This window comes from Lissotriton helveticus, chromosome 4_1 (assembly GCF_964261635.1).
Source record: "Lissotriton helveticus chromosome 4_1, aLisHel1.1, whole genome shotgun sequence".
NCBI classification, from domain to species: Eukaryota; Metazoa; Chordata; class Amphibia; order Caudata; family Salamandridae; genus Lissotriton; species Lissotriton helveticus.
In genome coordinates, this window is record NC_136063.1 from 1,672,264,570 (window position 1) to 1,672,292,110 (window position 27,541).

General features: G+C 33.9%; 14 non-coding genes across 14 annotated transcripts; 11 read left to right on the top strand and 3 right to left on the bottom strand.

Annotated features, from left to right (window-relative positions):
• The first annotated feature begins 609 nt into the window (after nt 1-609).
• Nucleotides 610-681, top strand: TRNAQ-UUG (transfer RNA glutamine (anticodon UUG)). The gene has a single exon. It is a non-coding gene; the product is annotated as a tRNA-Gln (tRNA).
• A 2,446-nt stretch (nt 682-3,127) lies between these two features.
• TRNAQ-UUG (transfer RNA glutamine (anticodon UUG)) lies at nt 3,128-3,199 on the top strand. Its single transcript has one exon. It is a non-coding gene; the product is annotated as a tRNA-Gln (tRNA).
• Nucleotides 3,200-4,025: 826 nt separating this feature from the next.
• TRNAQ-CUG (transfer RNA glutamine (anticodon CUG)) lies at nt 4,026-4,097 on the bottom strand. Its single transcript has one exon. It is a non-coding gene; the product is annotated as a tRNA-Gln (tRNA).
• Nucleotides 4,098-5,647: 1,550 nt separating this feature from the next.
• TRNAQ-UUG (transfer RNA glutamine (anticodon UUG)) lies at nt 5,648-5,719 on the top strand. Its single transcript has one exon. It is a non-coding gene; the product is annotated as a tRNA-Gln (tRNA).
• Nucleotides 5,720-8,165: 2,446 nt separating this feature from the next.
• Nucleotides 8,166-8,237, top strand: TRNAQ-UUG (transfer RNA glutamine (anticodon UUG)). The gene has a single exon. It is a non-coding gene; the product is annotated as a tRNA-Gln (tRNA).
• A 2,446-nt stretch (nt 8,238-10,683) lies between these two features.
• Nucleotides 10,684-10,755, top strand: TRNAQ-UUG (transfer RNA glutamine (anticodon UUG)). Its single transcript has one exon. It is a non-coding gene; the product is annotated as a tRNA-Gln (tRNA).
• An 826-nt stretch (nt 10,756-11,581) lies between these two features.
• TRNAQ-CUG (transfer RNA glutamine (anticodon CUG)) lies at nt 11,582-11,653 on the bottom strand. Its single transcript has one exon. It is a non-coding gene; the product is annotated as a tRNA-Gln (tRNA).
• A 1,550-nt stretch (nt 11,654-13,203) lies between these two features.
• Nucleotides 13,204-13,275, top strand: TRNAQ-UUG (transfer RNA glutamine (anticodon UUG)). The gene has a single exon. It is a non-coding gene; the product is annotated as a tRNA-Gln (tRNA).
• A 2,446-nt stretch (nt 13,276-15,721) lies between these two features.
• On the top strand, nt 15,722-15,793 carry TRNAQ-UUG (transfer RNA glutamine (anticodon UUG)). Its single transcript has one exon. It is a non-coding gene; the product is annotated as a tRNA-Gln (tRNA).
• Nucleotides 15,794-16,619: 826 nt separating this feature from the next.
• On the bottom strand, nt 16,620-16,691 carry TRNAQ-CUG (transfer RNA glutamine (anticodon CUG)). The gene has a single exon. It is a non-coding gene; the product is annotated as a tRNA-Gln (tRNA).
• Nucleotides 16,692-18,241: 1,550 nt separating this feature from the next.
• TRNAQ-UUG (transfer RNA glutamine (anticodon UUG)) lies at nt 18,242-18,313 on the top strand. Its single transcript has one exon. It is a non-coding gene; the product is annotated as a tRNA-Gln (tRNA).
• A 2,446-nt stretch (nt 18,314-20,759) lies between these two features.
• Nucleotides 20,760-20,831, top strand: TRNAQ-UUG (transfer RNA glutamine (anticodon UUG)). The gene has a single exon. It is a non-coding gene; the product is annotated as a tRNA-Gln (tRNA).
• A 2,446-nt stretch (nt 20,832-23,277) lies between these two features.
• On the top strand, nt 23,278-23,349 carry TRNAQ-UUG (transfer RNA glutamine (anticodon UUG)). Its single transcript has one exon. It is a non-coding gene; the product is annotated as a tRNA-Gln (tRNA).
• Nucleotides 23,350-25,795: 2,446 nt separating this feature from the next.
• Nucleotides 25,796-25,867, top strand: TRNAQ-UUG (transfer RNA glutamine (anticodon UUG)). Its single transcript has one exon. It is a non-coding gene; the product is annotated as a tRNA-Gln (tRNA).
• The last annotated feature ends 1,674 nt before the right edge of the window (nt 25,868-27,541 follow it).

The window sequence follows — 27,541 nt, forward strand, 5'->3', positions numbered from 1 at the left end:
AGAAGAGTAAGGAGAAGAAGCTCATGTTTCAAATGTGGAGAGGCAACAACTTTTCATTATTTTCACCTCTACTAATTATATGCATTTTTATAATGTATGTGTTTATGTTGTCCTATAAATATACAGAGACATATAGCAAGATATAGGGAGATACATACGTGTAAAGTGGATATGTACAAGTTTATAAGTAAATGAGATGTTTTTCCAATTAATAATTCTAAGAACTGAATGGAAAAGAAAATCGTAAAGTTTAGATAAGTCCCACTGTGATTTGTACTCAGATCCCGGTTTTCAGAGTCTAGAGTGCTAAGCATGATACCATCAAACCACCTGTACCAGGTTGAGCTTTTCATTTTGAGAGAAGAGATTGCATTCACGGGGGAATCTTATATTTTATTGCAAAATCGTATCTCAAATAAAAAGTACTGTTCAACAGAGTGATAGCGTTACTTGAGTCCTCTGGGCAACATCCTTCCCTAACATAGTTCAATATGCAAAAGTTGAACAGAATAGAAAAGTAATAACATTCTGTTGGTCTTTGACTGTAGAACATTAAAAACTTTGAAATGTTCACATTGCTGCAGCAATTTGCTCCCTTGTCATATGGGAGGTTCCGTGGTGTAATGGTTAGCACTTTGGACTTTGAATCCAAGGATCCGAGTTCAAATCTCGGTGGGACCACTTTCATGACTGTTGATCAAATCTTTTTCTGTCAAGTGTATTCATAAATATCACAAATCTAACACGGGTAGAGTGAAACATTAATTTATTGATTGTATTCTGAAAGTCTATTCGATGTGAGCAAATGATAGAACTTTTAGAAAACATGGAAATTAAATGGCTCAAAATAATGAGACATTTTGCGAGCTGACTCTGTTTTCTCAAACTCATCACAGGGGGCTGATGCAAGATATTACTTTCTTAAATCTTACTGTTATTGATAAGGGGAAGATGGAACTTTTTAATTGGAAATCCTTCATTAAAACAAAACTTGAGGAATCAAATTGTGTATTATGGGGACAGAAGATATGACGTTTTGAATAACAATCGTGAAATTCAGACACACATATATTTACACTCTGATTTTCTAAAGTAAATCCATAACCATAAAGTAAAATCTTTCGAAAGACGTGTCAAAGGTAATAATCTGAATTTCTCTTTCAAAGAAATTCACAATTAAATGCACTGTGTAAGTCAAGCATGTTGTCATATAAGAAATCAGCAAAAATTAACTATCTCATTACTGGTCATATAGATGAGAGAGGAAATGAACCTAACGTTTAAATTGTGGATGGGAAACAACAGTTTTTAGTTTTCAGCTTCAATACATATGTTTATGAATAATTGATTTCTTTATATAGTCTTATCGCTATCTAGACGGATATAGCTATGTATACATAGATGCATACTTATACGTTGATAAGTATCAGTATAAAACATTGACGTTATGTTTTTCCAAGACCAAATTCTAAGAAATGGGTGAAATAGTAAATCTCATAATTCATACAGGTCCCACCGAGCTTGGACTTGGATCGCTGGATTCAGAGTCCAGAGTGCTAACCATTACACCATGAAACCCTCCCATACATGAGTCATTTTTCCATTGAGACAAAAGAGAGCGCATTAGTGCGGGGCATTTCTTACATTGATGAAACGATATCTCTGTTGAATGCTCATAGTGTAAAGAGCTATAATGTGATTTGATTCTGTTCAGATACATTCTCCTTAACAGTGTTAAATATGCAAACGTTTATCAGGATAGGCAAGTTATATCATAATGATCATCTTTGACTGTAACATATTAAAACATTTTACATTTCCAAACTAATACACCCATTTCTTTGTCTCTCAAATGGGCTGCGCCAAAGAGCAATGATTGGCACGTTGGACTTTGCATGCAAAGGTACCAGTCCAAATCTTGGGGGTACTATTTTATTACTCTTGACCTTTTCTATTTCTGTCACCTTTGTTTATTGATAGCTCAAATCCAACACCAGTAGGTTGAAAGAGACAATTATTGATTCCTTTCAAAACGTCCATCAGCTTGAACAAGTTACAGAAATACAAACATTATAATACGTTTACATCACATTCCTACACAAAATAGTGTGACATTAAGAAATCCTATCCTGTTTTTCTGAAATGCATTTCAGAGGCATGATTCCCAGCATCCCTTTTTGAAGCTTTCTGCGCTATTGATAAGGCGAATTTAGCACATTTTGAAAGAGAAGTGTTCTTAAATCAAACCTAGAGAACCACAATGACGGTATCATTCAGATAGTACAAATGTTTTTTGTATATTAGTATGGAAATTGTGAAATAAAACGTTTTTCATGCTGATTTTCAACAGTCGATCTGCAATCGTGAAACATAAGCTTTTGCTTGGAGGCCTCACAGGTACTGATCTAATTTTCTCTTTTAAGATTATTCACAAATCATATGATATGCTTTGTATAAATCAACTATATTGTTAGATCAAAATTGAGTAAAAAGTGACTATCTCAATTTCATGACATATAGAAGAGTAAGGAGAAGAAGCTCATGTTTCAAATGTGGAGAGGCAACAACTTTTCATTATTTTCACCTCTACTAATTATATGCATTTTTATAATGTATGTGTTTATGTTGTCCTATAAATATACAGAGACATATAGCAAGATATAGGGAGATACATACGTGTAAAGTGGATATGTACAAGTTTATAAGTAAATGAGATGTTTTTCCAATTAATAATTCTAAGAACTGAATGGAAAAGAAAATCGTAAAGTTTAGATAAGTCCCACTGTGATTTGTATTCAGATCCCGGTTTTCAGAGTCTAGAGTGCTAAGCATGATACCATCAAACCACCTGTACCAGGTTGAGCTTTTCATTTTGAGAGAAGAGATTGCATTCACGGGGGAATCTTATATTTTATTGCAAAATCGTATCTCACATAAAAAGTACTGTTCAACAGAGTGATAGCGTTACTTGAGTCCTCTGGGCAACATCCTTCCTTAACATAGTTCAATATGCAAAAGTTGAACAGAATAGAAAAGTAATAACATTCTGTTGGTCTTTGACTGTAGAACATTAAAAACTTTGAAATGTTCACATTGCTGCAGCAATTTGCTCCCTTGTCACATGGGAGGTTCCATGGTGTAATGGTTAGCACTTTGGACTTTGAATCCAAGGATCCGAGTTCAAATCTCGGTGGGACCACTTTCATGACTGTTGATCAAATCTTTTTCTGTCAAGTGTATTCATAAATATCACAAATCTAACACGGGTAGAGTGAAACATTAATCTATTGATTGTATTCTGAAAGTCTATTCGATGTGAGCAAATGATAGAACTTTTAGAAAACATGGAAATTAAATGGCTCAAAATAATGAGACATTTTGCGAGCTGACTCTGTTTTCTCAAACTCATCACAGGGGGCTGATGCAAGATATTACTTTCTTAAATCTTACTGTTATTGATAAGGGGAAGATGGAACTTTTTAATTGGAAATCCTTCATTAAAACAAAACTTGAGGAATCAAATTGTGTATTATGGGGACAGAAGATATGACGTTTTGAATAACAATCGTGAAATTCAGACACACATATATTTACACTCTGATTTTCTAAAGTAAATCCATAACCATAAAGTAATATCTTTCGAAAGACGTGTCAAAGGTAATAATCTGAATTTCTCTTTCAAAGAAATTCACAATTAAATGCACTGTGTAAGTCAAGCATGTTGTCATATAAGAAATCAGCAAAAATTAACTATCTCATTACTGGTCATATAGATGAGAGAGGAAATGAACCTAACGTTTAAATTGTGGATGGGAAACAACAGTTTTTAGTTTTCAGCTTCAATACATATGTTTATGAATAATTGATTTCTTTATATAGTCTTATCGCTATCTAGACGGATATAGCTATGTATACATAGATGCATACTTATACGTTGATAAGTATCAGTATAAAACATTGACGTTATGTTTTTCCAAGACCAAATTCTAAGAAATGGGTGAAATAGTAAATCTCATAATTCAAGCAGGTCCCACCGAGATTTGAACTCGGATCGCTGGATTCAGAGTCCAGAGTGCTAACCATTACACCATGGAACCCTCCCATACATTAGTCATTTTTCCATTGAGACAAAAGAGAGCGCATTAGTGCGGGGGCATTTCTTACATTGATGAAACGATATCTCTGTTGAATGCTCATAGTGTAAAGAGCTATAATGTGATTTGATTCTGTTCAGATACATTCTCCTTAACAGTGTTAAATATGCAAACGTTTATCAGGATAGGCAAGTTATATCATAATGATCATCTTTGACTGTAACATATTAAAACATTTTACATTTGCAAACTAATACACCCATTTCTTTGTCTCTCACATGGGCTGCGCCAAAGAGCAATGATTGGCACGTTGGACTATGCATGCAAAGGTACCAGTCCAAATCTTGGGGGTACTATTTTATTACTCTTGACCTTTTCTATTTCTGTCACCTTTGTTTATTCATAGCTCAAATCCAACACCAGTAGGTTGAAAGAGACAATTATTGATTCCTTTCAAAACGTCCATCAGCTTGAACAAGTTACAGAAATACAAACATTATAATACGTTTACATCACATTCCTACACAAAATAGTGTGACATTAAGAAATCCTATCCTGTTTTTCTGAAATGCATTTCAGAGGCCTGATTCCCAGCATCCCTTTTTGAAGCTTTCTGCGCTATTGATAAGGCGAATTTAGCACATTTTGAAAGAGAAGTGTTCTTAAATCAAACCTAGAGAACCACAATGACGGTATCATTCAGATAGTACAAATGTTTTTTGTATATTAGTATGGAAATTGTGAAATAAAACGTTTTTCATGCTGATTTTCAACAGTCGATCTGCAATCGTGAAACATAAGCTTTTGCTTGGAGGCCTCACAGGTACTGATCTAATTTTCTCTTTTAAGATTATTCACAAATCATATGATATGCTTTGTATAAATCAACTATATTGTTAGATCAAAATTGAGTAAAAAGTGACTATCTCAATTTCATGACATATAGAAGAGTAAGGAGAAGAAGCTCATGTTTCAAATGTGGAGAGGCAACAACTTTTCATTATTTTCACCTCTACTAATTATATGCATTTTTATAATGTATGTGTTTATGTTGTCCTATAAATATACAGAGACATATAGCAAGATATAGGGAGATACATACGTGTAAAGTGGATATGTACAAGTTTATAAGTAAATGAGATGTTTTTCCAATTAATAATTCTAAGAACTGAATGGAAAAGAAAATCGTAAAGTTTAGATAAGTCCCACTGTGATTTGTACTCAGATCCCGGTTTTCAGAGTCTAGAGTGCTAAGCATGATACCATCAAACCACCTGTACCAGGTTGAGCTTTTCATTTTGAGAGAAGAGATTGCATTCACGGGGGAATCTTATATTTTATTGCAAAATCGTATCTCACATAAAAAGTACTGTTCAACAGAGTGATAGCGTTACTTGAGTCCTCTGGGCAACATCCTTCCCTAACATAGTTCAATATGCAAAAGTTGAACAGAATAGAAAAGTAATAACATTCTGTTGGTCTTTGACTGTAGAACATTAAAAACTTTGAAATGTTCACATTGCTGCAGCAATTTGCTCCCTTGTCATATGGGAGGTTCCATGGTGTAATGGTTAGCACTTTGGACTTTGAATCCAAGGATCCGAGTTCAAATCTCGGTGGGACCACTTTCATGACTGTTGATCAAATCTTTTTCTGTCAAGTGTATTCATAAATATCACAAATCTAACACGGGTAGAGTGAAACATTAATTTATTGATTGTATTCTGAAAGTCTATTCGATGTGAGCAAATGATAGAACTTTTAGAAAACATGGAAATTAAATGGCTCAAAATAATGAGACATTTTGCGAGCTGACTCTGTTTTCTCAAACTCATCACAGGGGGCTGATGCAAGATATTACTTTCTTAAATCTTACTGTTATTGATAAGGGGAAGATGGAACTTTTTAATTGGAAATCCTTCATTAAAACAAAACTTGAGGAATCAAATTGTGTATTATGGGGACAGAAGATATGACGTTTTGAATAACAATCGTGAAATTCAGACACACATATATTTACACTCTGATTTTCTAAAGTAAATCCATAACCATAAAGTAAAATCTTTCGAAAGACGTGTCAAAGGTAATAATCTGAATTTCTCTTTCAAAGAAATTCACAATTAAATGCACTGTGTAAGTCAAGCATGTTGTCATATAAGAAATCAGCAAAAATTAACTATCTCATTACTGGTCATATAGATGAGAGAGGAAATGAACCTAACGTTTAAATTGTGGATGGGAAACAACAGTTTTTAGTTTTCAGCTTCAATACATATGTTTATGAATAATTGATTTCTTTATATAGTCTTATCGCTATCTAGACGGATATAGCTATGTATACATAGATGCATACTTATACGTTGATAAGTATCAGTATAAAACATTGACGTTATGTTTTTCCAAGACCAAATTCTAAGAAATGGGTGAAATAGTAAATCTCATAATTCATACAGGTCCCACCGAGCTTGGACTTGGATCGCTGGATTCAGAGTCCAGAGTGCTAACCATTACACCATGGAACCCTCCCATACATGAGTCATTTTTCCATTGAGACAAAAGAGAGCGCATTAGTGCGGGGCATTTCTTACATTGATGAAACGATATCTCTGTTGAATGCTCATAGTGTAAAGAGCTATAATGTGATTTGATTCTGTTCAGATACATTCTCCTTAACAGTGTTAAATATGCAAACGTTTATCAGGATAGGCAAGTTATATCATAATGATCATCTTTGACTGTAACATATTAAAACATTTTACATTTCCAAACTAATACACCCATTTCTTTGTCTCTCAAATGGGCTGCGCCAAAGAGCAATGATTGGCACGTTGGACTTTGCATGCAAAGGTACCAGTCCAAATCTTGGGGGTACTATTTTATTACTCTTGACCTTTTCTATTTCTGTCACCTTTGTTTATTGATAGCTCAAATCCAACACCAGTAGGTTGAAAGAGACAATTATTGATTCCTTTCAAAACGTCCATCAGCTTGAACAAGTTACAGAAATACAAACATTATAATACGTTTACATCACATTCCTACACAAAATAGTGTGACATTAAGAAATCCTATCCTGTTTTTCTGAAATGCATTTCAGAGGCATGATTCCCAGCATCCCTTTTTGAAGCTTTCTGCGCTATTGATAAGGCGAATTTAGCACATTTTGAAAGAGAAGTGTTCTTAAATCAAACCTAGAGAACCACAATGACGGTATCATTCAGATAGTACAAATGTTTTTTGTATATTAGTATGGAAATTGTGAAATAAAACGTTTTTCATGCTGATTTTCAACAGTCGATCTGCAATCGTGAAACATAAGCTTTTGCTTGGAGGCCTCACAGGTACTGATCTAATTTTCTCTTTTAAGATTATTCACAAATCATATGATATGCTTTGTATAAATCAACTATATTGTTAGATCAAAATTGAGTAAAAAGTGACTATCTCAATTTCATGACATATAGAAGAGTAAGGAGAAGAAGCTCATGTTTCAAATGTGGAGAGGCAACAACTTTTCATTATTTTCACCTCTACTAATTATATGCATTTTTATAATGTATGTGTTTATGTTGTCCTATAAATATACAGAGACATATAGCAAGATATAGGGAGATACATACGTGTAAAGTGGATATGTACAAGTTTATAAGTAAATGAGATGTTTTTCCAATTAATAATTCTAAGAACTGAATGGAAAAGAAAATCGTAAAGTTTAGATAAGTCCCACTGTGATTTGTACTCAGATCCCGGTTTTCAGAGTCTAGAGTGCTAAGCATGATACCATCAAACCACCTGTACCAGGTTGAGCTTTTCATTTTGAGAGAAGAGATTGCATTCACGGGGGAATCTTATATTTTATTGCAAAATCGTATCTCACATAAAAAGTACTGTTCAACAGAGTGATAGCGTTACTTGAGTCCTCTGGGCAACATCCTTCCCTAACATAGTTCAATATGCAAAAGTTGAACAGAATAGAAAAGTAATAACATTCTGTTGGTCTTTGACTGTAGAACATTAAAAACTTTGAAATGTTCACATTGCTGCAGCAATTTGCTCCCTTGTCATATGGGAGGTTCCATGGTGTAATGGTTAGCACTTTGGACTTTGAATCCAAGGATCCGAGTTCAAATCTCGGTGGGACCACTTTCATGACTGTTGATCAAATCTTTTTCTGTCAAGTGTATTCATAAATATCACAAATCTAACACGGGTAGAGTGAAACATTAATTTATTGATTGTATTCTGAAAGTCTATTCGATGTGAGCAAATGATAGAACTTTTAGAAAACATGGAAATTAAATGGCTCAAAATAATGAGACATTTTGCGAGCTGACTCTGTTTTCTCAAACTCATCACAGGGGGCTGATGCAAGATATTACTTTCTTAAATCTTACTGTTATTGATAAGGGGAAGATGGAACTTTTTAATTGGAAATCCTTCATTAAAACAAAACTTGAGGAATCAAATTGTGTATTATGGGGACAGAAGATATGACGTTTTGAATAACAATCGTGAAATTCAGACACACATATATTTACACTCTGATTTTCTAAAGTAAATCCATAACCATAAAGTAAAATCTTTCGAAAGACGTGTCAAAGGTAATAATCTGAATTTCTCTTTCAAAGAAATTCACAATTAAATGCACTGTGTAAGTCAAGCATGTTGTCATATAAGAAATCAGCAAAAATTAACTATCTCATTACTGGTCATATAGATGAGAGAGGAAATGAACCTAACGTTTAAATTGTGGATGGGAAACAACAGTTTTTAGTTTTCAGCTTCAATACATATGTTTATGAATAATTGATTTCTTTATATAGTCTTATCGCTATCTAGACGGATATAGCTATGTATACATAGATGCATACTTATACGTTGATAAGTATCAGTATAAAACATTGACGTTATGTTTTTCCAAGACCAAATTCTAAGAAATGGGTGAAATAGTAAATCTCATAATTCATACAGGTCCCACCGAGCTTGGACTTGGATCGCTGGATTCAGAGTCCAGAGTGCTAACCATTACACCATGGAACCCTCCCATACATGAGTCATTTTTCCATTGAGACAAAAGAGAGCGCATTAGTGCGGGGCATTTCTTACATTGATGAAACGATATCTCTGTTGAATGCTCATAGTGTAAAGAGCTATAATGTGATTTGATTCTGTTCAGATACATTCTCCTTAACAGTGTTAAATATGCAAACGTTTATCAGGATAGGCAAGTTATATCATAATGATCATCTTTGACTGTAACATATTAAAACATTTTACATTTCCAAACTAATACACCCATTTCTTTGTCTCTCAAATGGGCTGCGCCAAAGAGCAATGATTGGCACGTTGGACTTTGCATGCAAAGGTACCAGTCCAAATCTTGGGGGTACTATTTTATTACTCTTGACCTTTTCTATTTCTGTCACCTTTGTTTATTGATAGCTCAAATCCAACACCAGTAGGTTGAAAGAGACAATTATTGATTCCTTTCAAAACGTCCATCAGCTTGAACAAGTTACAGAAATACAAACATTATAATACGTTTACATCACATTCCTACACAAAATAGTGTGACATTAAGAAATCCTATCCTGTTTATCTGAAATGCATTTCAGAGGCATGATTCCCAGCATCCCTTTTTGAAGCTTTCTGCGCTATTGATAAGGCGAATTTAGCACATTTTGAAAGAGAAGTGTTCTTAAATCAAACCTAGAGAACCACAATGACGGTATCATTCAGATAGTACAAATGTTTTTTGTATATTAGTATGGAAATTGTGAAATAAAACGTTTTTCATGCTGATTTTCAACAGTCGATCTGCAATCGTGAAACATAAGCTTTTGCTTGGAGGCCTCACAGGTACTGATCTAATTTTCTCTTTTAAGATTATTCACAAATCATATGATATGCTTTGTATAAATCAACTATATTGTTAGATCAAAATTGAGTAAAAAGTGACTATCTCAATTTCATGACATATAGAAGAGTAAGGAGAAGAAGCTCATGTTTCAAATGTGGAGAGGCAACAACTTTTCATTATTTTCACCTCTACTAATTATATGCATTTTTATAATGTATGTGTTTATGTTGTCCTATAAATATACAGAGACATATAGCAAGATATAGGGAGATACATACGTGTAAAGTGGATATGTACAAGTTTATAAGTAAATGAGATGTTTTTCCAATTAATAATTCTAAGAACTGAATGGAAAAGAAAATCGTAAAGTTTAGATAAGTCCCACTGTGATTTGTACTCAGATCCCGGTTTTCAGAGTCTAGAGTGCTAAGCATGATACCATCAAACCACCTGTACCAGGTTGAGCTTTTCATTTTGAGAGAAGAGATTGCATTCACGGGGGAATCTTATATTTTATTGCAAAATCGTATCTCACATAAAAAGTACTGTTCAACAGAGTGATAGCGTTACTTGAGTCATCTGGGCAACATCCTTCCCTAACATAGTTCAATATGCAAAAGTTGAACAGAATAGAAAAGTAATAACATTCTGTTGGTCTTTGACTGTAGAACATTAAAAACTTTGAAATGTTCACATTGCTGCAGCAATTTGCTCCCTTGTCACATGGGAGGTTCCATGGTGTAATGGTTAGCACTTTGGACTTTGAATCCAAGGATCCGAGTTCAAATCTCGGTGGGACCACTTTCATGACTGTTGATCAAATCTTTTTCTGTCAAGTGTATTCATAAATATCACAAATCTAACACGGGTAGAGTGAAACATTAATCTATTGATTGTATTCTGAAAGTCTATTCGATGTGAGCAAATGATAGAACTTTTAGAAAACATGGAAATTAAATGGCTCAAAATAATGAGACATTTTGCGAGCTGACTCTGTTTTCTCAAACTCATCACAGGGGGCTGATGCAAGATATTACTTTCTTAAATCTTACTGTTATTGATAAGGGGAAGATGGAACTTTTTAATTGGAAATCCTTCATTAAAACAAAACTTGAGGAATCAAATTGTGTATTATGGGGACAGAAGATATGACGTTTTGAATAACAATCGTGAAATTCAGACACACATATATTTACACTCTGATTTTCTAAAGTAAATCCATAACCATAAAGTAATATCTTTCGAAAGACGTGTCAAAGGTAATAATCTGAATTTCTCTTTCAAAGAAATTCACAATTAAATGCACTGTGTAAGTCAAGCATGTTGTCATATAAGAAATCAGCAAAAATTAACTATCTCATTACTGGTCATATAGATGAGAGAGGAAATGAACCTAACGTTTAAATTGTGGATGGGAAACAACAGTTTTTAGTTTTCAGCTTCAATACATATGTTTATGAATAATTGATTTCTTTATATAGTCTTATCGCTATCTAGACGGATATAGCTATGTATACATAGATGCATACTTATACGTTGATAAGTATCAGTATAAAACATTGACGTTATGTTTTTCCAAGACCAAATTCTAAGAAATGGGTGAAATAGTAAATCTCATAATTCAAGCAGGTCCCACCGAGATTTGAACTCGGATCGCTGGATTCAGAGTCCAGAGTGCTAACCATTACACCATGGAACCCTCCCATACATTAGTCATTTTTCCATTGAGACAAAAGAGAGCGCATTAGTGCGGGGGCATTTCTTACATTGATGAAACGATATCTCTGTTGAATGCTCATAGTGTAAAGAGCTATAATGTGATTTGATTCTGTTCAGATACATTCTCCTTAACAGTGTTAAATATGCAAACGTTTATCAGGATAGGCAAGTTATATCATAATGATCATCTTTGACTGTAACATATTAAAACATTTTACATTTGCAAACTAATACACCCATTTCTTTGTCTCTCACATGGGCTGCGCCAAAGAGCAATGATTGGCACGTTGGACTATGCATGCAAAGGTACCAGTCCAAATCTTGGGGGTACTATTTTATTACTCTTGACCTTTTCTATTTCTGTCACCTTTGTTTATTCATAGCTCAAATCCAACACCAGTAGGTTGAAAGAGACAATTATTGATTCCTTTCAAAACGTCCATCAGCTTGAACAAGTTACAGAAATACAAACATTATAATACGTTTACATCACATTCCTACACAAAATAGTGTGACATTAAGAAATCCTATCCTGTTTTTCTGAAATGCATTTCAGAGGCCTGATTCCCAGCATCCCTTTTTGAAGCTTTCTGCGCTATTGATAAGGCGAATTTAGCACATTTTGAAAGAGAAGTGTTCTTAAATCAAACCTAGAGAACCACAATGACGGTATCATTCAGATAGTACAAATGTTTTTTGTATATTAGTATGGAAATTGTGAAATAAAACGTTTTTCATGCTGATTTTCAACAGTCGATCTGCAATCGTGAAACATAAGCTTTTGCTTGGAGGCCTCACAGGTACTGATCTAATTTTCTCTTTTAAGATTATTCACAAATCATATGATATGCTTTGTATAAATCAACTATATTGTTAGATCAAAATTGAGTAAAAAGTGACTATCTCAATTTCATGACATATAGAAGAGTAAGGAGAAGAAGCTCATGTTTCAAATGTGGAGAGGCAACAACTTTTCATTATTTTCACCTCTACTAATTATATGCATTTTTATAATGTATGTGTTTATGTTGTCCTATAAATATACAGAGACATATAGCAAGATATAGGGAGATACATACGTGTAAAGTGGATATGTACAAGTTTATAAGTAAATGAGATGTTTTTCCAATTAATAATTCTAAGAACTGAATGGAAAAGAAAATCGTAAAGTTTAGATAAGTCCCACTGTGATTTGTACTCAGATCCCGGTTTTCAGAGTCTAGAGTGCTAAGCATGATACCATCAAACCACCTGTACCAGGTTGAGCTTTTCATTTTGAGAGAAGAGATTGCATTCACGGGGGAATCTTATATTTTATTGCAAAATCGTATCTCACATAAAAAGTACTGTTCAACAGAGTGATAGCGTTACTTGAGTCCTCTGGGCAACATCCTTCCCTAACATAGTTCAATATGCAAAAGTTGAACAGAATAGAAAAGTAATAACATTCTGTTGGTCTTTGACTGTAGAACATTAAAAACTTTGAAATGTTCACATTGCTGCAGCAATTTGCTCCCTTGTCATATGGGAGGTTCCATGGTGTAATGGTTAGCACTTTGGACTTTGAATCCAAGGATCCGAGTTCAAATCTCGGTGGGACCACTTTCATGACTGTTGATCAAATCTTTTTCTGTCAAGTGTATTCATAAATATCACAAATCTAACACGGGTAGAGTGAAACATTAATTTATTGATTGTATTCTGAAAGTCTATTCGATGTGAGCAAATGATAGAACTTTTAGAAAACATGGAAATTAAATGGCTCAAAATAATGAGACATTTTGCGAGCTGACTCTGTTTTCTCAAACTCATCACAGGGGGCTGATGCAAGATATTACTTTCTTAAATCTTACTGTTATTGATAAGGGGAAGATGGAACTTTTTAATTGGAAATCCTTCATTAAAACAAAACTTGAGGAATCAAATTGTGTATTATGGGGACAGAAGATATGACGTTTTGAATAACAATCGTGAAATTCAGACACACATATATTTACACTCTGATTTTCTAAAGTAAATCCATAACCATAAAGTAAAATCTTTCGAAAGACGTGTCAAAGGTAATAATCTGAATTTCTCTTTCAAAGAAATTCACAATTAAATGCACTGTGTAAGTCAAGCATGTTGTCATATAAGAAATCAGCAAAAATTAACTATCTCATTACTGGTCATATAGATGAGAGAGGAAATGAACCTAACGTTTAAATTGTGGATGGGAAACAACAGTTTTTAGTTTTCAGCTTCAATACATATGTTTATGAATAATTGATTTCTTTATATAGTCTTATCGCTATCTAGACGGATATAGCTATGTATACATAGATGCATACTTATACGTTGATAAGTATCAGTATAAAACATTGACGTTATGTTTTTCCAAGACCAAATTCTAAGAAATGGGTGAAATAGTAAATCTCATAATTCATACAGGTCCCACCGAGCTTGGACTTGGATCGCTGGATTCAGAGTCCAGAGTGCTAACCATTACACCATGGAACCCTCCCATACATGAGTCATTTTTCCATTGAGACAAAAGAGAGCGCATTAGTGCGGGGCATTTCTTACATTGATGAAACGATATCTCTGTTGAATGCTCATAGTGTAAAGAGCTATAATGTGATTTGATTCTGTTCAGATACATTCTCCTTAACAGTGTTAAATATCCAAACGTTTATCAGGATAGGCAAGTTATATCATAATGATCATCTTTGACTGTAACATATTAAAACATTTTACATTTCCAAACTAATACACCCATTTCTTTGTCTCTCAAATGGGCTGCGCCAAAGAGCAATGATTGGCACGTTGGACTTTGCATGCAAAGGTACCAGTCCAAATCTTGGGGGTACTATTTTATTACTCTTGACCTTTTCTATTTCTGTCACCTTTGTTTATTGATAGCTCAAATCCAACACCAGTAGGTTGAAAGAGACAATTATTGATTCCTTTCAAAACGTCCATCAGCTTGAACAAGTTACAGAAATACAAACATTATAATACGTTTACATCACATTCCTACACAAAATAGTGTGACATTAAGAAATCCTATCCTGTTTTTCTGAAATGCATTTCAGAGGCATGATTCCCAGCATCCCTTTTTGAAGCTTTCTGCGCTATTGATAAGGCGAATTTAGCACATTTTGAAAGAGAAGTGTTCTTAAATCAAACCTAGAGAACCACAATGACGGTATCATTCAGATAGTACAAATGTTTTTTGTATATTAGTATGGAAATTGTGAAATAAAACGTTTTTCATGCTGATTTTCAACAGTCGATCTGCAATCGTGAAACATAAGCTTTTGCTTGGAGGCCTCACAGGTACTGATCTAATTTTCTCTTTTAAGATTATTCACAAATCATATGATATGCTTTGTATAAATCAACTATATTGTTAGATCAAAATTGAGTAAAAAGTGACTATCTCAATTTCATGACATATAGAAGAGTAAGGAGAAGAAGCTCATGTTTCAAATGTGGAGAGGCAACAACTTTTCATTATTTTCACCTCTACTAATTATATGCATTTTTATAATGTATGTGTTTATGTTGTCCTATAAATATACAGAGACATATAGCAAGATATAGGGAGATACATACGTGTAAAGTGGATATGTACAAGTTTATAAGTAAATGAGATGTTTTTCCAATTAATAATTCTAAGAACTGAATGGAAAAGAAAATCGTAAAGTTTAGATAAGTCCCACTGTGATTTGTACTCAGATCCCGGTTTTCAGAGTCTAGAGTGCTAAGCATGATACCATCAAACCACCTGTACCAGGTTGAGCTTTTCATTTTGAGAGAAGAGATTGCATTCACGGGGGAATCTTATATTTTATTGCAAAATCGTATCTCACATAAAAAGTACTGTTCAACAGAGTGATAGCGTTACTTGAGTCATCTGGGCAACATCCTTCCCTAACATAGTTCAATATGCAAAAGTTGAACAGAATAGAAAAGTAATAACATTCTGTTGGTCTTTGACTGTAGAACATTAAAAACTTTGAAATGTTCACATTGCTGCAGCAATTTGCTCCCTTGTCACATGGGAGGTTCCATGGTGTAATGGTTAGCACTTTGGACTTTGAATCCAAGGATCCGAGTTCAAATCTCGGTGGGACCACTTTCATGACTGTTGATCAAATCTTTTTCTGTCAAGTGTATTCATAAATATCACAAATCTAACACGGGTAGAGTGAAACATTAATCTATTGATTGTATTCTGAAAGTCTATTCGATGTGAGCAAATGATAGAACTTTTAGAAAACATGGAAATTAAATGGCTCAAAATAATGAGACATTTTGCGAGCTGACTCTGTTTTCTCAAACTCATCACAGGGGGCTGATGCAAGATATTACTTTCTTAAATCTTACTGTTATTGATAAGGGGAAGATGGAACTTTTTAATTGGAAATCCTTCATTAAAACAAAACTTGAGGAATCAAATTGTGTATTATGGGGACAGAAGATATGACGTTTTGAATAACAATCGTGAAATTCAGACACACATATATTTACACTCTGATTTTCTAAAGTAAATCCATAACCATAAAGTAATATCTTTCGAAAGACGTGTCAAAGGTAATAATCTGAATTTCTCTTTCAAAGAAATTCACAATTAAATGCACTGTGTAAGTCAAGCATGTTGTCATATAAGAAATCAGCAAAAATTAACTATCTCATTACTGGTCATATAGATGAGAGAGGAAATGAACCTAACGTTTAAATTGTGGATGGGAAACAACAGTTTTTAGTTTTCAGCTTCAATACATATGTTTATGAATAATTGATTTCTTTATATAGTCTTATCGCTATCTAGACGGATATAGCTATGTATACATAGATGCATACTTATACGTTGATAAGTATCAGTATAAAACATTGACGTTATGTTTTTCCAAGACCAAATTCTAAGAAATGGGTGAAATAGTAAATCTCATAATTCAAGCAGGTCTCACCGAGATTTGAACTCGGATCGCTGGATTCAGAGTCCAGAGTGCTAACCATTACACCATGGAACCCTCCCATACATTAGTCATTTTTCCATTGAGACAAAAGAGAGCGCATTAGTGCGGGGGCATTTCTTACATTGATGAAACGATATCTCTGTTGAATGCTCATAGTGTAAAGAGCTATAATGTGATTTGATTCTGTTCAGATACATTCTCCTTAACAGTGTTAAATATGCAAACGTTTATCAGGATAGGCAAGTTATATCATAATGATCATCTTTGACTGTAACATATTAAAACATTTTACATTTGCAAACTAATACACCCATTTCTTTGTCTCTCACATGGGCTGCGCCAAAGAGCAATGATTGGCACGTTGGACTATGCATGCAAAGGTACCAGTCCAAATCTTGGGGGTACTATTTTATTACTCTTGACCTTTTCTATTTCTGTCACCTTTGTTTATTCATAGCTCAAATCCAACACCAGTAGGTTGAAAGAGACAATTATTGATTCCTTTCAAAACGTCCATCAGCTTGAACAAGTTACAGAAATACAAACATTATAATACGTTTACATCACATTCCTACACAAAATAGTGTGACATTAAGAAATCCTATCCTGTTTTTCTGAAATGCATTTCAGAGGCCTGATTCCCAGCATCCCTTTTTGAAGCTTTCTGCGCTATTGATAAGGCGAATTTAGCACATTTTGAAAGAGAAGTGTTCTTAAATCAAACCTAGAGAACCACAATGACGGTATCATTCAGATAGTACAAATGTTTTTTGTATATTAGTATGGAAATTGTGAAATAAAACGTTTTTCATGCTGATTTTCAACAGTCGATCTGCAATCGTGAAACATAAGCTTTTGCTTGGAGGCCTCACAGGTACTGATCTAATTTTCTCTTTTAAGATTATTCACAAATCATATGATATGCTTTGTATAAATCAACTATATTGTTAGATCAAAATTGAGTAAAAAGTGACTATCTCAATTTCATGACATATAGAAGAGTAAGGAGAAGAAGCTCATGTTTCAAATGTGGAGAGGCAACAACTTTTCATTATTTTCACCTCTACTAATTATATGCATTTTTATAATGTATGTGTTTATGTTGTCCTATAAATATACAGAGACATATAGCAAGATATAGGGAGATACATACGTGTAAAGTGGATATGTACAAGTTTATAAGTAAATGAGATGTTTTTCCAATTAATAATTCTAAGAACTGAATGGAAAAGAAAATCGTAAAGTTTAGATAAGTCCCACTGTGATTTGTACTCAGATCCCGGTTTTCAGAGTCTAGAGTGCTAAGCATGATACCATCAAACCACCTGTACCAGGTTGAGCTTTTCATTTTGAGAGAAGAGATTGCATTCACGGGGGAATCTTATATTTTATTGCAAAATCGTATCTCACATAAAAAGTACTGTTCAACAGAGTGATAGCGTTACTTGAGTCCTCTGGGCAACATCCTTCCCTAACATAGTTCAATATGCAAAAGTTGAACAGAATAGAAAAGTAATAACATTCTGTTGGTCTTTGACTGTAGAACATTAAAAACTTTGAAATGTTCACATTGCTGCAGCAATTTGCTCCCTTGTCATATGGGAGGTTCCATGGTGTAATGGTTAGCACTTTGGACTTTGAATCCAAGGATCCGAGTTCAAATCTCGGTGGGACCACTTTCATGACTGTTGATCAAATCTTTTTCTGTCAAGTGTATTCATAAATATCACAAATCTAACACGGGTAGAGTGAAACATTAATTTATTGATTGTATTCTGAAAGTCTATTCGATGTGAGCAAATGATAGAACTTTTAGAAAACATGGAAATTAAATGGCTCAAAATAATGAGACATTTTGCGAGCTGACTCTGTTTTCTCAAACTCATCACAGGGGGCTGATGCAAGATATTACTTTCTTAAATCTTACTGTTATTGATAAGGGGAAGATGGAACTTTTTAATTGGAAATCCTTCATTAAAACAAAACTTGAGGAATCAAATTGTGTATTATGGGGACAGAAGATATGACGTTTTGAATAACAATCGTGAAATTCAGACACACATATATTTACACTCTGATTTTCTAAAGTAAATCCATAACCATAAAGTAAAATCTTTCGAAAGACGTGTCAAAGGTAATAATCTGAATTTCTCTTTCAAAGAAATTCACAATTAAATGCACTGTGTAAGTCAAGCATGTTGTCATATAAGAAATCAGCAAAAATTAACTATCTCATTACTGGTCATATAGATGAGAGAGGAAATGAACCTAACGTTTAAATTGTGGATGGGAAACAACAGTTTTTAGTTTTCAGCTTCAATACATATGTTTATGAATAATTGATTTCTTTATATAGTCTTATCGCTATCTAGACGGATATAACTATGTATACATAGATGCATACTTATACGTTGATAAGTATCAGTATAAAACATTGACGTTATGTTTTTCCAAGACCAAATTCTAAGAAATGGGTGAAATAGTAAATCTCATAATTCATACAGGTCCCACCGAGCTTGGACTTGGATCGCTGGATTCAGAGTCCAGAGTGCTAACCATTACACCATGGAACCCTCCCATACATGAGTCATTTTTCCATTGAGACAAAAGAGAGCGCATTAGTGCGGGGCATTTCTTACATTGATGAAACGATATCTCTGTTGAATGCTCATAGTGTAAAGAGCTATAATGTGATTTGATTCTGTTCAGATACATTCTCCTTAACAGTGTTAAATATGCAAACGTTTATCAGGATAGGCAAGTTATATCATAATGATCATCTTTGACTGTAACATATTAAAACATTTTACATTTCCAAACTAATACACCCATTTCTTTGTCTCTCAAATGGGCTGCGCCAAAGAGCAATGATTGGCACGTTGGACTTTGCATGCAAAGGTACCAGTCCAAATCTTGGGGGTACTATTTTATTACTCTTGACCTTTTCTATTTCTGTCACCTTTGTTTATTGATAGCTCAAATCCAACACCAGTAGGTTGAAAGAGACAATTATTGATTCCTTTCAAAACGTCCATCAGCTTGAACAAGTTACAGAAATACAAACATTATAATACGTTTACATCACATTCCTACACAAAATAGTGTGACATTAAGAAATCCTATCCTGTTTTTCTGAAATGCATTTCAGAGGCATGATTCCCAGCATCCCTTTTTGAAGCTTTCTGCGCTATTGATAAGGCGAATTTAGCACATTTTGAAAGAGAAGTGTTCTTAAATCAAACCTAGAGAACCACAATGACGGTATCATTCAGATAGTACAAATGTTTTTTGTATATTAGTATGGAAATTGTGAAATAAAACGTTTTTCATGCTGATTTTCAACAGTCGATCTGCAATCGTGAAACATAAGCTTTTGCTTGGAGGCCTCACAGGTACTGATCTAATTTTCTCTTTTAAGATTATTCACAAATCATATGATATGCTTTGTATAAATCAACTATATTGTTAGATCAAAATTGAGTAAAAAGTGACTATCTCAATTTCATGACATATAGAAGAGTAAGGAGAAGAAGCTCATGTTTCAAATGTGGAGAGGCAACAACTTTTCATTATTTTCACCTCTACTAATTATATGCATTTTTATAATGTATGTGTTTATGTTGTCCTATAAATATACAGAGACATATAGCAAGATATAGGGAGATACATACGTGTAAAGTGGATATGTACAAGTTTATAAGTAAATGAGATGTTTTTCCAATTAATAATTCTAAGAACTGAATGGAAAAGAAAATCGTAAAGTTTAGATAAGTCCCACTGTGATTTGTACTCAGATCCCGGTTTTCAGAGTCTAGAGTGCTAAGCATGATACCATCAAACCACCTGTACCAGGTTGAGCTTTTCATTTTGAGAGAAGAGATTGCATTCACGGGGGAATCTTATATTTTATTGCAAAATCGTATCTCACATAAAAAGTACTGTTCAACAGAGTGATAGCGTTACTTGAGTCCTCTGGGCAACATCCTTCCCTAACATAGTTCAATATGCAAAAGTTGAACAGAATAGAAAAGTAATAACATTCTGTTGGTCTTTGACTGTAGAACATTAAAAACTTTGAAATGTTCACATTGCTGCAGCAATTTGCTCCCTTGTCACATGGGAGGTTCCATGGTGTAATGGTTAGCACTTTGGACTTTGAATCCAAGGATCCGAGTTCAAATCTCGGTGGGACCACTTTCATGACTGTTGATCAAATCTTTTTCTGTCAAGTGTATTCATAAATATCACAAATCTAACACGGGTAGAGTGAAACATTAATTTATTGATTGTATTCTGAAAGTCTATTCGATGTGAGCAAATGATAGAACTTTTAGAAAACATGGAAATTAAATGGCTCAAAATAATGAGACATTTTGCGAGCTGACTCTGTTTTCTCAAACTCATCACAGGGGGCTGATGCAAGATATTACTTTCTTAAATCTTACTGTTATTGATAAGGGGAAGATGGAACTTTTTAATTGGAAATCCTTCATTAAAACAAAACTTGAGGAATCAAATTGTGTATTATGGGGACAGAAGATATGACGTTTTGAATAACAATCGTGAAATTCAGACACACATATATTTACACTCTGATTTTCTAAAGTAAATCCATAACCATAAAGTAAAATCTTTCGAAAGACGTGTCAAAGGTAATAATCTGAATTTCTCTTTCAAAGAAATTCACAATTAAATGCACTGTGTAAGTCAAGCATGTTGTCATATAAGAAATCAGCAAAAATTAACTATCTCATTACTGGTCATATAGATGAGAGAGGAAATGAACCTAACGTTTAAATTGTGGATGGGAAACAACAGTTTTTAGTTTTCAGCTTCAATACATATGTTTATGAATAATTGATTTCTTTATATAGTCTTATCGCTATCTAGACGGATATAGCTATGTATACATAGATGCATACTTATACGTTGATAAGTATCAGTATAAAACATTGACGTTATGTTTTTCCAAGACCAAATTCTAAGAAATGGGTGAAATAGTAAATCTCATAATTCATACAGGTCCCACCGAGCTTGGACTTGGATCGCTGGATTCAGAGTCCAGAGTGCTAACCATTACACCATGGAACCCTCCCATACATGAGTCATTTTTCCATTGAGACAAAAGAGAGCGCATTAGTGCGGGGCATTTCTTACATTGATGAAACGATATCTCTGTTGAATGCTCATAGTGTAAAGAGCTATAATGTGATTTGATTCTGTTCAGATACATTCTCCTTAACAGTGTTAAATATGCAAACGTTTATCAGGATAGGCAAGTTATATCATAATGATCATCTTTGACTGTAACATATTAAAACATTTTACATTTCCAAACTAATACACCCATTTCTTTGTCTCTCAAATGGGCTGCGCCAAAGAGCAATGATTGGCACGTTGGACTTTGCATGCAAAGGTACCAGTCCAAATCTTGGGGGTACTATTTTATTACTCTTGACCTTTTCTATTTCTGTCACCTTTGTTTATTGATAGCTCAAATCCAACACCAGTAGGTTGAAAGAGACAATTATTGATTCCTTTCAAAACGTCCATCAGCTTGAACAAGTTACAGAAATACAAACATTATAATACGTTTACATCACATTCCTACACAAAATAGTGTGACATTAAGAAATCCTATCCTGTTTTTCTGAAATGCATTTCAGAGGCATGATTCCCAGCATCCCTTTTTGAAGCTTTCTGCGCTATTGATAAGGCGAATTTAGCACATTTTGAAAGAGAAGTGTTCTTAAATCAAACCTAGAGAACCACAATGACGGTATCATTCAGATAGTACAAATGTTTTTTGTATATTAGTATGGAAATTGTGAAATAAAACGTTTTTCATGCTGATTTTCAACAGTCGATCTGCAATCGTGAAACATAAGCTTTTGCTTGGAGGCCTCACAGGTACTGAACTAATTTTCTCTTTTAAGATTATTCACAAATCATATGATATGCTTTGTATAAATCAACTATATTGTTAGATCAAAATTGAGTAAAAAGTGACTATCTCAATTTCATGACATATAGAAGAGTAAGGAGAAGAAGCTCATGGTTCAAATGTGGAGAGGCAACAACTTTTCATTATTTTCACCTCTACTAATTATATGCATTTTTATAATGTATGTGTTTATGTTGTCCTATAAATATACAGAGACATATAGCAAGATATAGGGAGATACATACGTGTAAAGTGGATATGTACAAGTTTATAAGTAAATGAGATGTTTTTCCAATTAATAATTCTAAGAACTGAATGGAAAAGAAAATCGTAAAGTTTAGATAAGTCCCACTGTGATTTGTACTCAGATCCCGGTTTTCAGAGTCTAGAGTGCTAAGCATGATACCATCAAACCACCTGTACCAGGTTGAGCTTTTCATTTTGAGAGAAGAGATTGCATTCACGGGGGAATCTTATATTGTATTGCAAAATCGTATCTCACATAAAAAGTACTGTTCAACAGAGTGATAGCGTTACTTGAGTCCTCTGGGCAACATCCTTCCCTAACATAGTTCAATATGCAAAAGTTGAACAGAATAGAAAAGTAATAACATTCTGTTGGTCTTTGACTGTAGAACATTAAAAACTTTGAAATGTTCACATTGCTGCAGCAATTTGCTCCCTTGTCACATGGGAGGTTCCATGGTGTAATGGTTAGCACTTTGGACTTTGAATCCAAGGATCCGAGTTCAAATCTCGGTGGGACCACTTTCATGACTGTTGATCAAATCTTTTTCTGTCAAGTGTATTCATAAATATCACAAATCTAACACGGGTAGAGTAAAACATTAATCTATTGATTGTATTCTGAAAGTCTATTCGATGTGAGCAAATGATAGAACTTTTAGAAAACATGGAAATTAAATGGCTCAAAATAATGAGACATTTTGCGAGCTGACTCTGTTTTCTCAAACTCATCACAGGGGGCTGATGCAAGATATTACTTTCTTAAATCTTACTGTTATTGATAAGGGGAAGATGGAACTTTTTAATTGGAAATCCTTCATTAAAACAAAACTTGAGGAATCATATTGTGTATTATGGGGACAGAAGATATGACGTTTTGAATAACAATCATGAAATTCAGACACACATATATTTACACTCTGATTTTCTAAAGTAAATCCATAACCATAAAGTAAAATCTTTCGAAAGACGTGTCAAAGGTAATAATCTGAATTTCTCTTTCAAAGAAATTCACAATTAAATGCACTGTGTAAGTCAAGCATGTTGTCATATAAGAAATCAGCAAAAATTAACTATCTCATTACTGGTCATATAGATGAGAGAGGAAATGAACCTAACGTTTAAATTGTGGATGGGAAACAACAGTTTTTAGTTTTCAGCTTCAATACATATGTTTATGAATAATTGATTTCTTTATATAGTCTTATCGCTATATAGACGGATATAGCTATGTATACATAGATGCATACTTATACGTTGATAAGTATCAGTATAAAACATTGACGTTATGTTTTTCCAAGACCAAATTCTAAGAAATGGGTGAAATAGTAAATCTCATAATTCAAGCAGGTCCCACCGAGCTTGGACTTGGATCGCTGGATTCAGAGTCCAGAGTGCTAACCATTACACCATGGAACCCTCCCATACATGAGTCATTTTTCCATTGAGACAAAAGAGAGCGCATTAGTGCGGGGCATTTCTTACATTGATGAAACGATATCTCTGTTGAATGCTCATAGTGTAAAGAGCTATAATGTGATTTGATTCTGTTCAGATACATTCTCCTTAACAGTGTTAAATATGCAAACGTTTATCAGGATAGGCAAGTTATATCATAATGATCATCTTTGACTGTAACATATTAAAACATTTTACATTTCCAAACTAATACACCCATTTCTTTGTCTCTCAAATGGGCTGCTCCAAAGAGCAATGATTGGCACGTTGGACTTTGCATGCAAAGGTACCAGTCCAAATCTTGGGGGTACTATTTTATTACTCTTGACCTTTTCTATTTCTGTCACCTTTGTTTATTGATAGCTCAAATCCAACACCAGTAGGTTGAAAGAGACAATTATTGATTCCTTTCAAAACGTCCATCAGCTTGAACAAGTTACAGAAATACAAACATTATAATACGTTTACATCACATTCCTACACAAAATAGTGTGACATTAAGAAATCCTATCCTGTTTTTCTGAAATGCATTTCAGAGGCATGATTCCCAGCATCCCTTTTTGAAGCTTTCTGCGCTATTGATAAGGCGAATTTAGCACATTTTGAAAGAGAAGTGTTCTTAAATCAAACCTAGAGAACCACAATGACGGTATCATTCAGATAGTACAAATGTTTTTTGTATATTAGTATGGAAATTGTGAAATAAAACGTTTTTCATGCTGATTTTCAACAGTCGATCTGCAATCGTGAAACATAAGCTTTTGCTTGGAGGCCTCACAGGTACTGATCTAATTTTCTCTTTTAAGATTATTCACAAATCATATGATATGCTTTGTATAAATCAACTATATTGTTAGATCAAAATTGAGTAAAAAGTGACTATCTCAATTTCATGACATATAGAAGAGTAAGGAGAAGAAGCTCATGTTTCAAATGTGGAGAGGCAACAACTTTTCATTATTTTCACCTCTACTAATTATATGCATTTTTATAATGTATGTGTTTATGTTGTCCTATAAATATAAAGAGACATATAGCAAGATATAGGGAGATACATACGTGTAAAGTGGATATGTACAAGTTTATAAGTAAATGAGATGTTTTTCCAATTAATAATTCTAAGAACTGAATGGAAAAGAAAATCGTAAAGTTTAGATAAGTCCCACTGTGATTTGTACTCAGATCCCGGTTTTCAGAGTCTAGAGTGCTAAGCATGATACCATCAAACCACCTGTACCAGGTTGAGCTTTTCATTTTGAGAGAAGAGATTGCATTCACGGGGGAATCTTATATTTTATTGCAAAATCGTATCTCACATAAAAAGTACTGTTCAACAGAGTGATAGCGTTACTTGAGTCCTCTGGGCAACATCCTTCCCTAACATAGTTCAATATGCAAAAGTTGAACAGAATAGAAAAGTAATAACATTCTGTTGGTCTTTGACTGTAGAACATTAAAAACTTTGAAATGTTCACATTGCTGCAGCAATTTGCTCCCTTGTCATATGGGAGGTTCCATGGTGTAATGGTTAGCACTTTGGACTTTGAATCCAAGGATCCGAGTTCAAATCTCGGTGGGACCACTTTCATGACTGTTGATCAAATCTTTTTCTGTCAAGTGTATTCATAAATATCACAAATCTAACACGGGTAGAGTGAAACATTAATTTATTGATTGTATTCTGAAAGTCTATTCGATGTGAGCAAATGATAGAACTTTTAGAAAACATGGAAATTAAATGGCTCAAAATAATGAGACATTTTGCGAGCTGACTCTGTTTTCTCAAACTCATCACAGGGGGCTGATGCAAGATATTACTTTCTTAAATCTTACTGTTATTGATAAGGGGAAGATGGAACTTTTTAATTGGAAATCCTTCATTAAAACAAAACTTGAGGAATCAAATTGTGTATTATGGGGACAGAAGATATGACGTTTTGAATAACAATCGTGAAATTCAGACACACATATATTTACACTCTGATTTTCTAAAGTAAATCCATAACCATAAAGTAAAATCTTTCGAAAGACGTGTCAAAGGTAATAATCTGAATTTCTCTTTCAAAGAAATTCACAATTAAATGCACTGTGTAAGTCAAGCATGTTGTCATATAAGAAATCAGCAAAAATTAACTATCTCATTACTGGTCATATAGATGAGAGAGGAAATGAACCTAACGTTTAAATTGTGGATGGGAAACAACAGTTTTTAGTTTTCAGCTTCAATACATATGTTTATGAATAATTGATTTCTTTATATAGTCTTATCGCTATATAGACGGATATAGCTATGTATACATAGATGCATACTTATACGTTGATAAGTATCAGTATAAAACATTGACGTTATGTTTTTCCAAGACCAAATTCTAAGAAATGGGTGAAATAGGAAATCTCATAATTCATACAGGTCCCACCGAGCTTGGACTTGGATCGCTGGATTCAGAGTCCAGAGTGCTAACCATTACACCATGGAACCCTCCCATACATGAGTCATTTTTCCATTGAGACAAAAGAGAGCGCATTAGTGCGGGGCATTTCTTACATTGATGAAACGATATCTCTGTTGAATGCTCATAGTGTAAAGAGCTATAATGTGATTTGATTCTGTTCAGATACATTCTCCTTAACAGTGTTAAATATGCAAACGTTTATCAGGATAGGCAAGTTATATCATAATGATCATCTTTGACTGTAACATATTAAAACATTTTACATTTCCAAACTAATACACCCATTTCTTTGTCTCTCAAATGGGCTGCGCCAAAGAGCAATGATTGGCACGTTGGACTTTGCATGCAAAGGTACCAGTCCAAATCTTGGGGGTACTATTTTATTACTCTTGACCTTTTCTATTTCTGTCACCTTTGTTTATTGATAGCTCAAATCCAACACCAGTAGGTTGAAAGAGACAATTATTGATTCCTTTCAAAACGTCCATCAGCTTGAACAAGTTACAGAAATACAAACATTATAATACGTTTACATCACATTCCTACACAAAATAGTGTGACATTAAGAAATCCTATCCTGTTTTTCTGAAATGCATTTCAGAGGCATGATTCCCAGCATCCCTTTTTGAAGCTTTCTGCGCCATTGATAAGTCGAATTTAGCACATTTTGAAAGAGAAGTGTTCTTAAATCAAACCTAGAGAACCACAATGACGGTATCATTCAGATAGTACAAATGTTTTTTGTATATTAGTATGGAAATTGTGAAATAAAACGTTTTTCATGCTGATTTTCAACAGTCGAT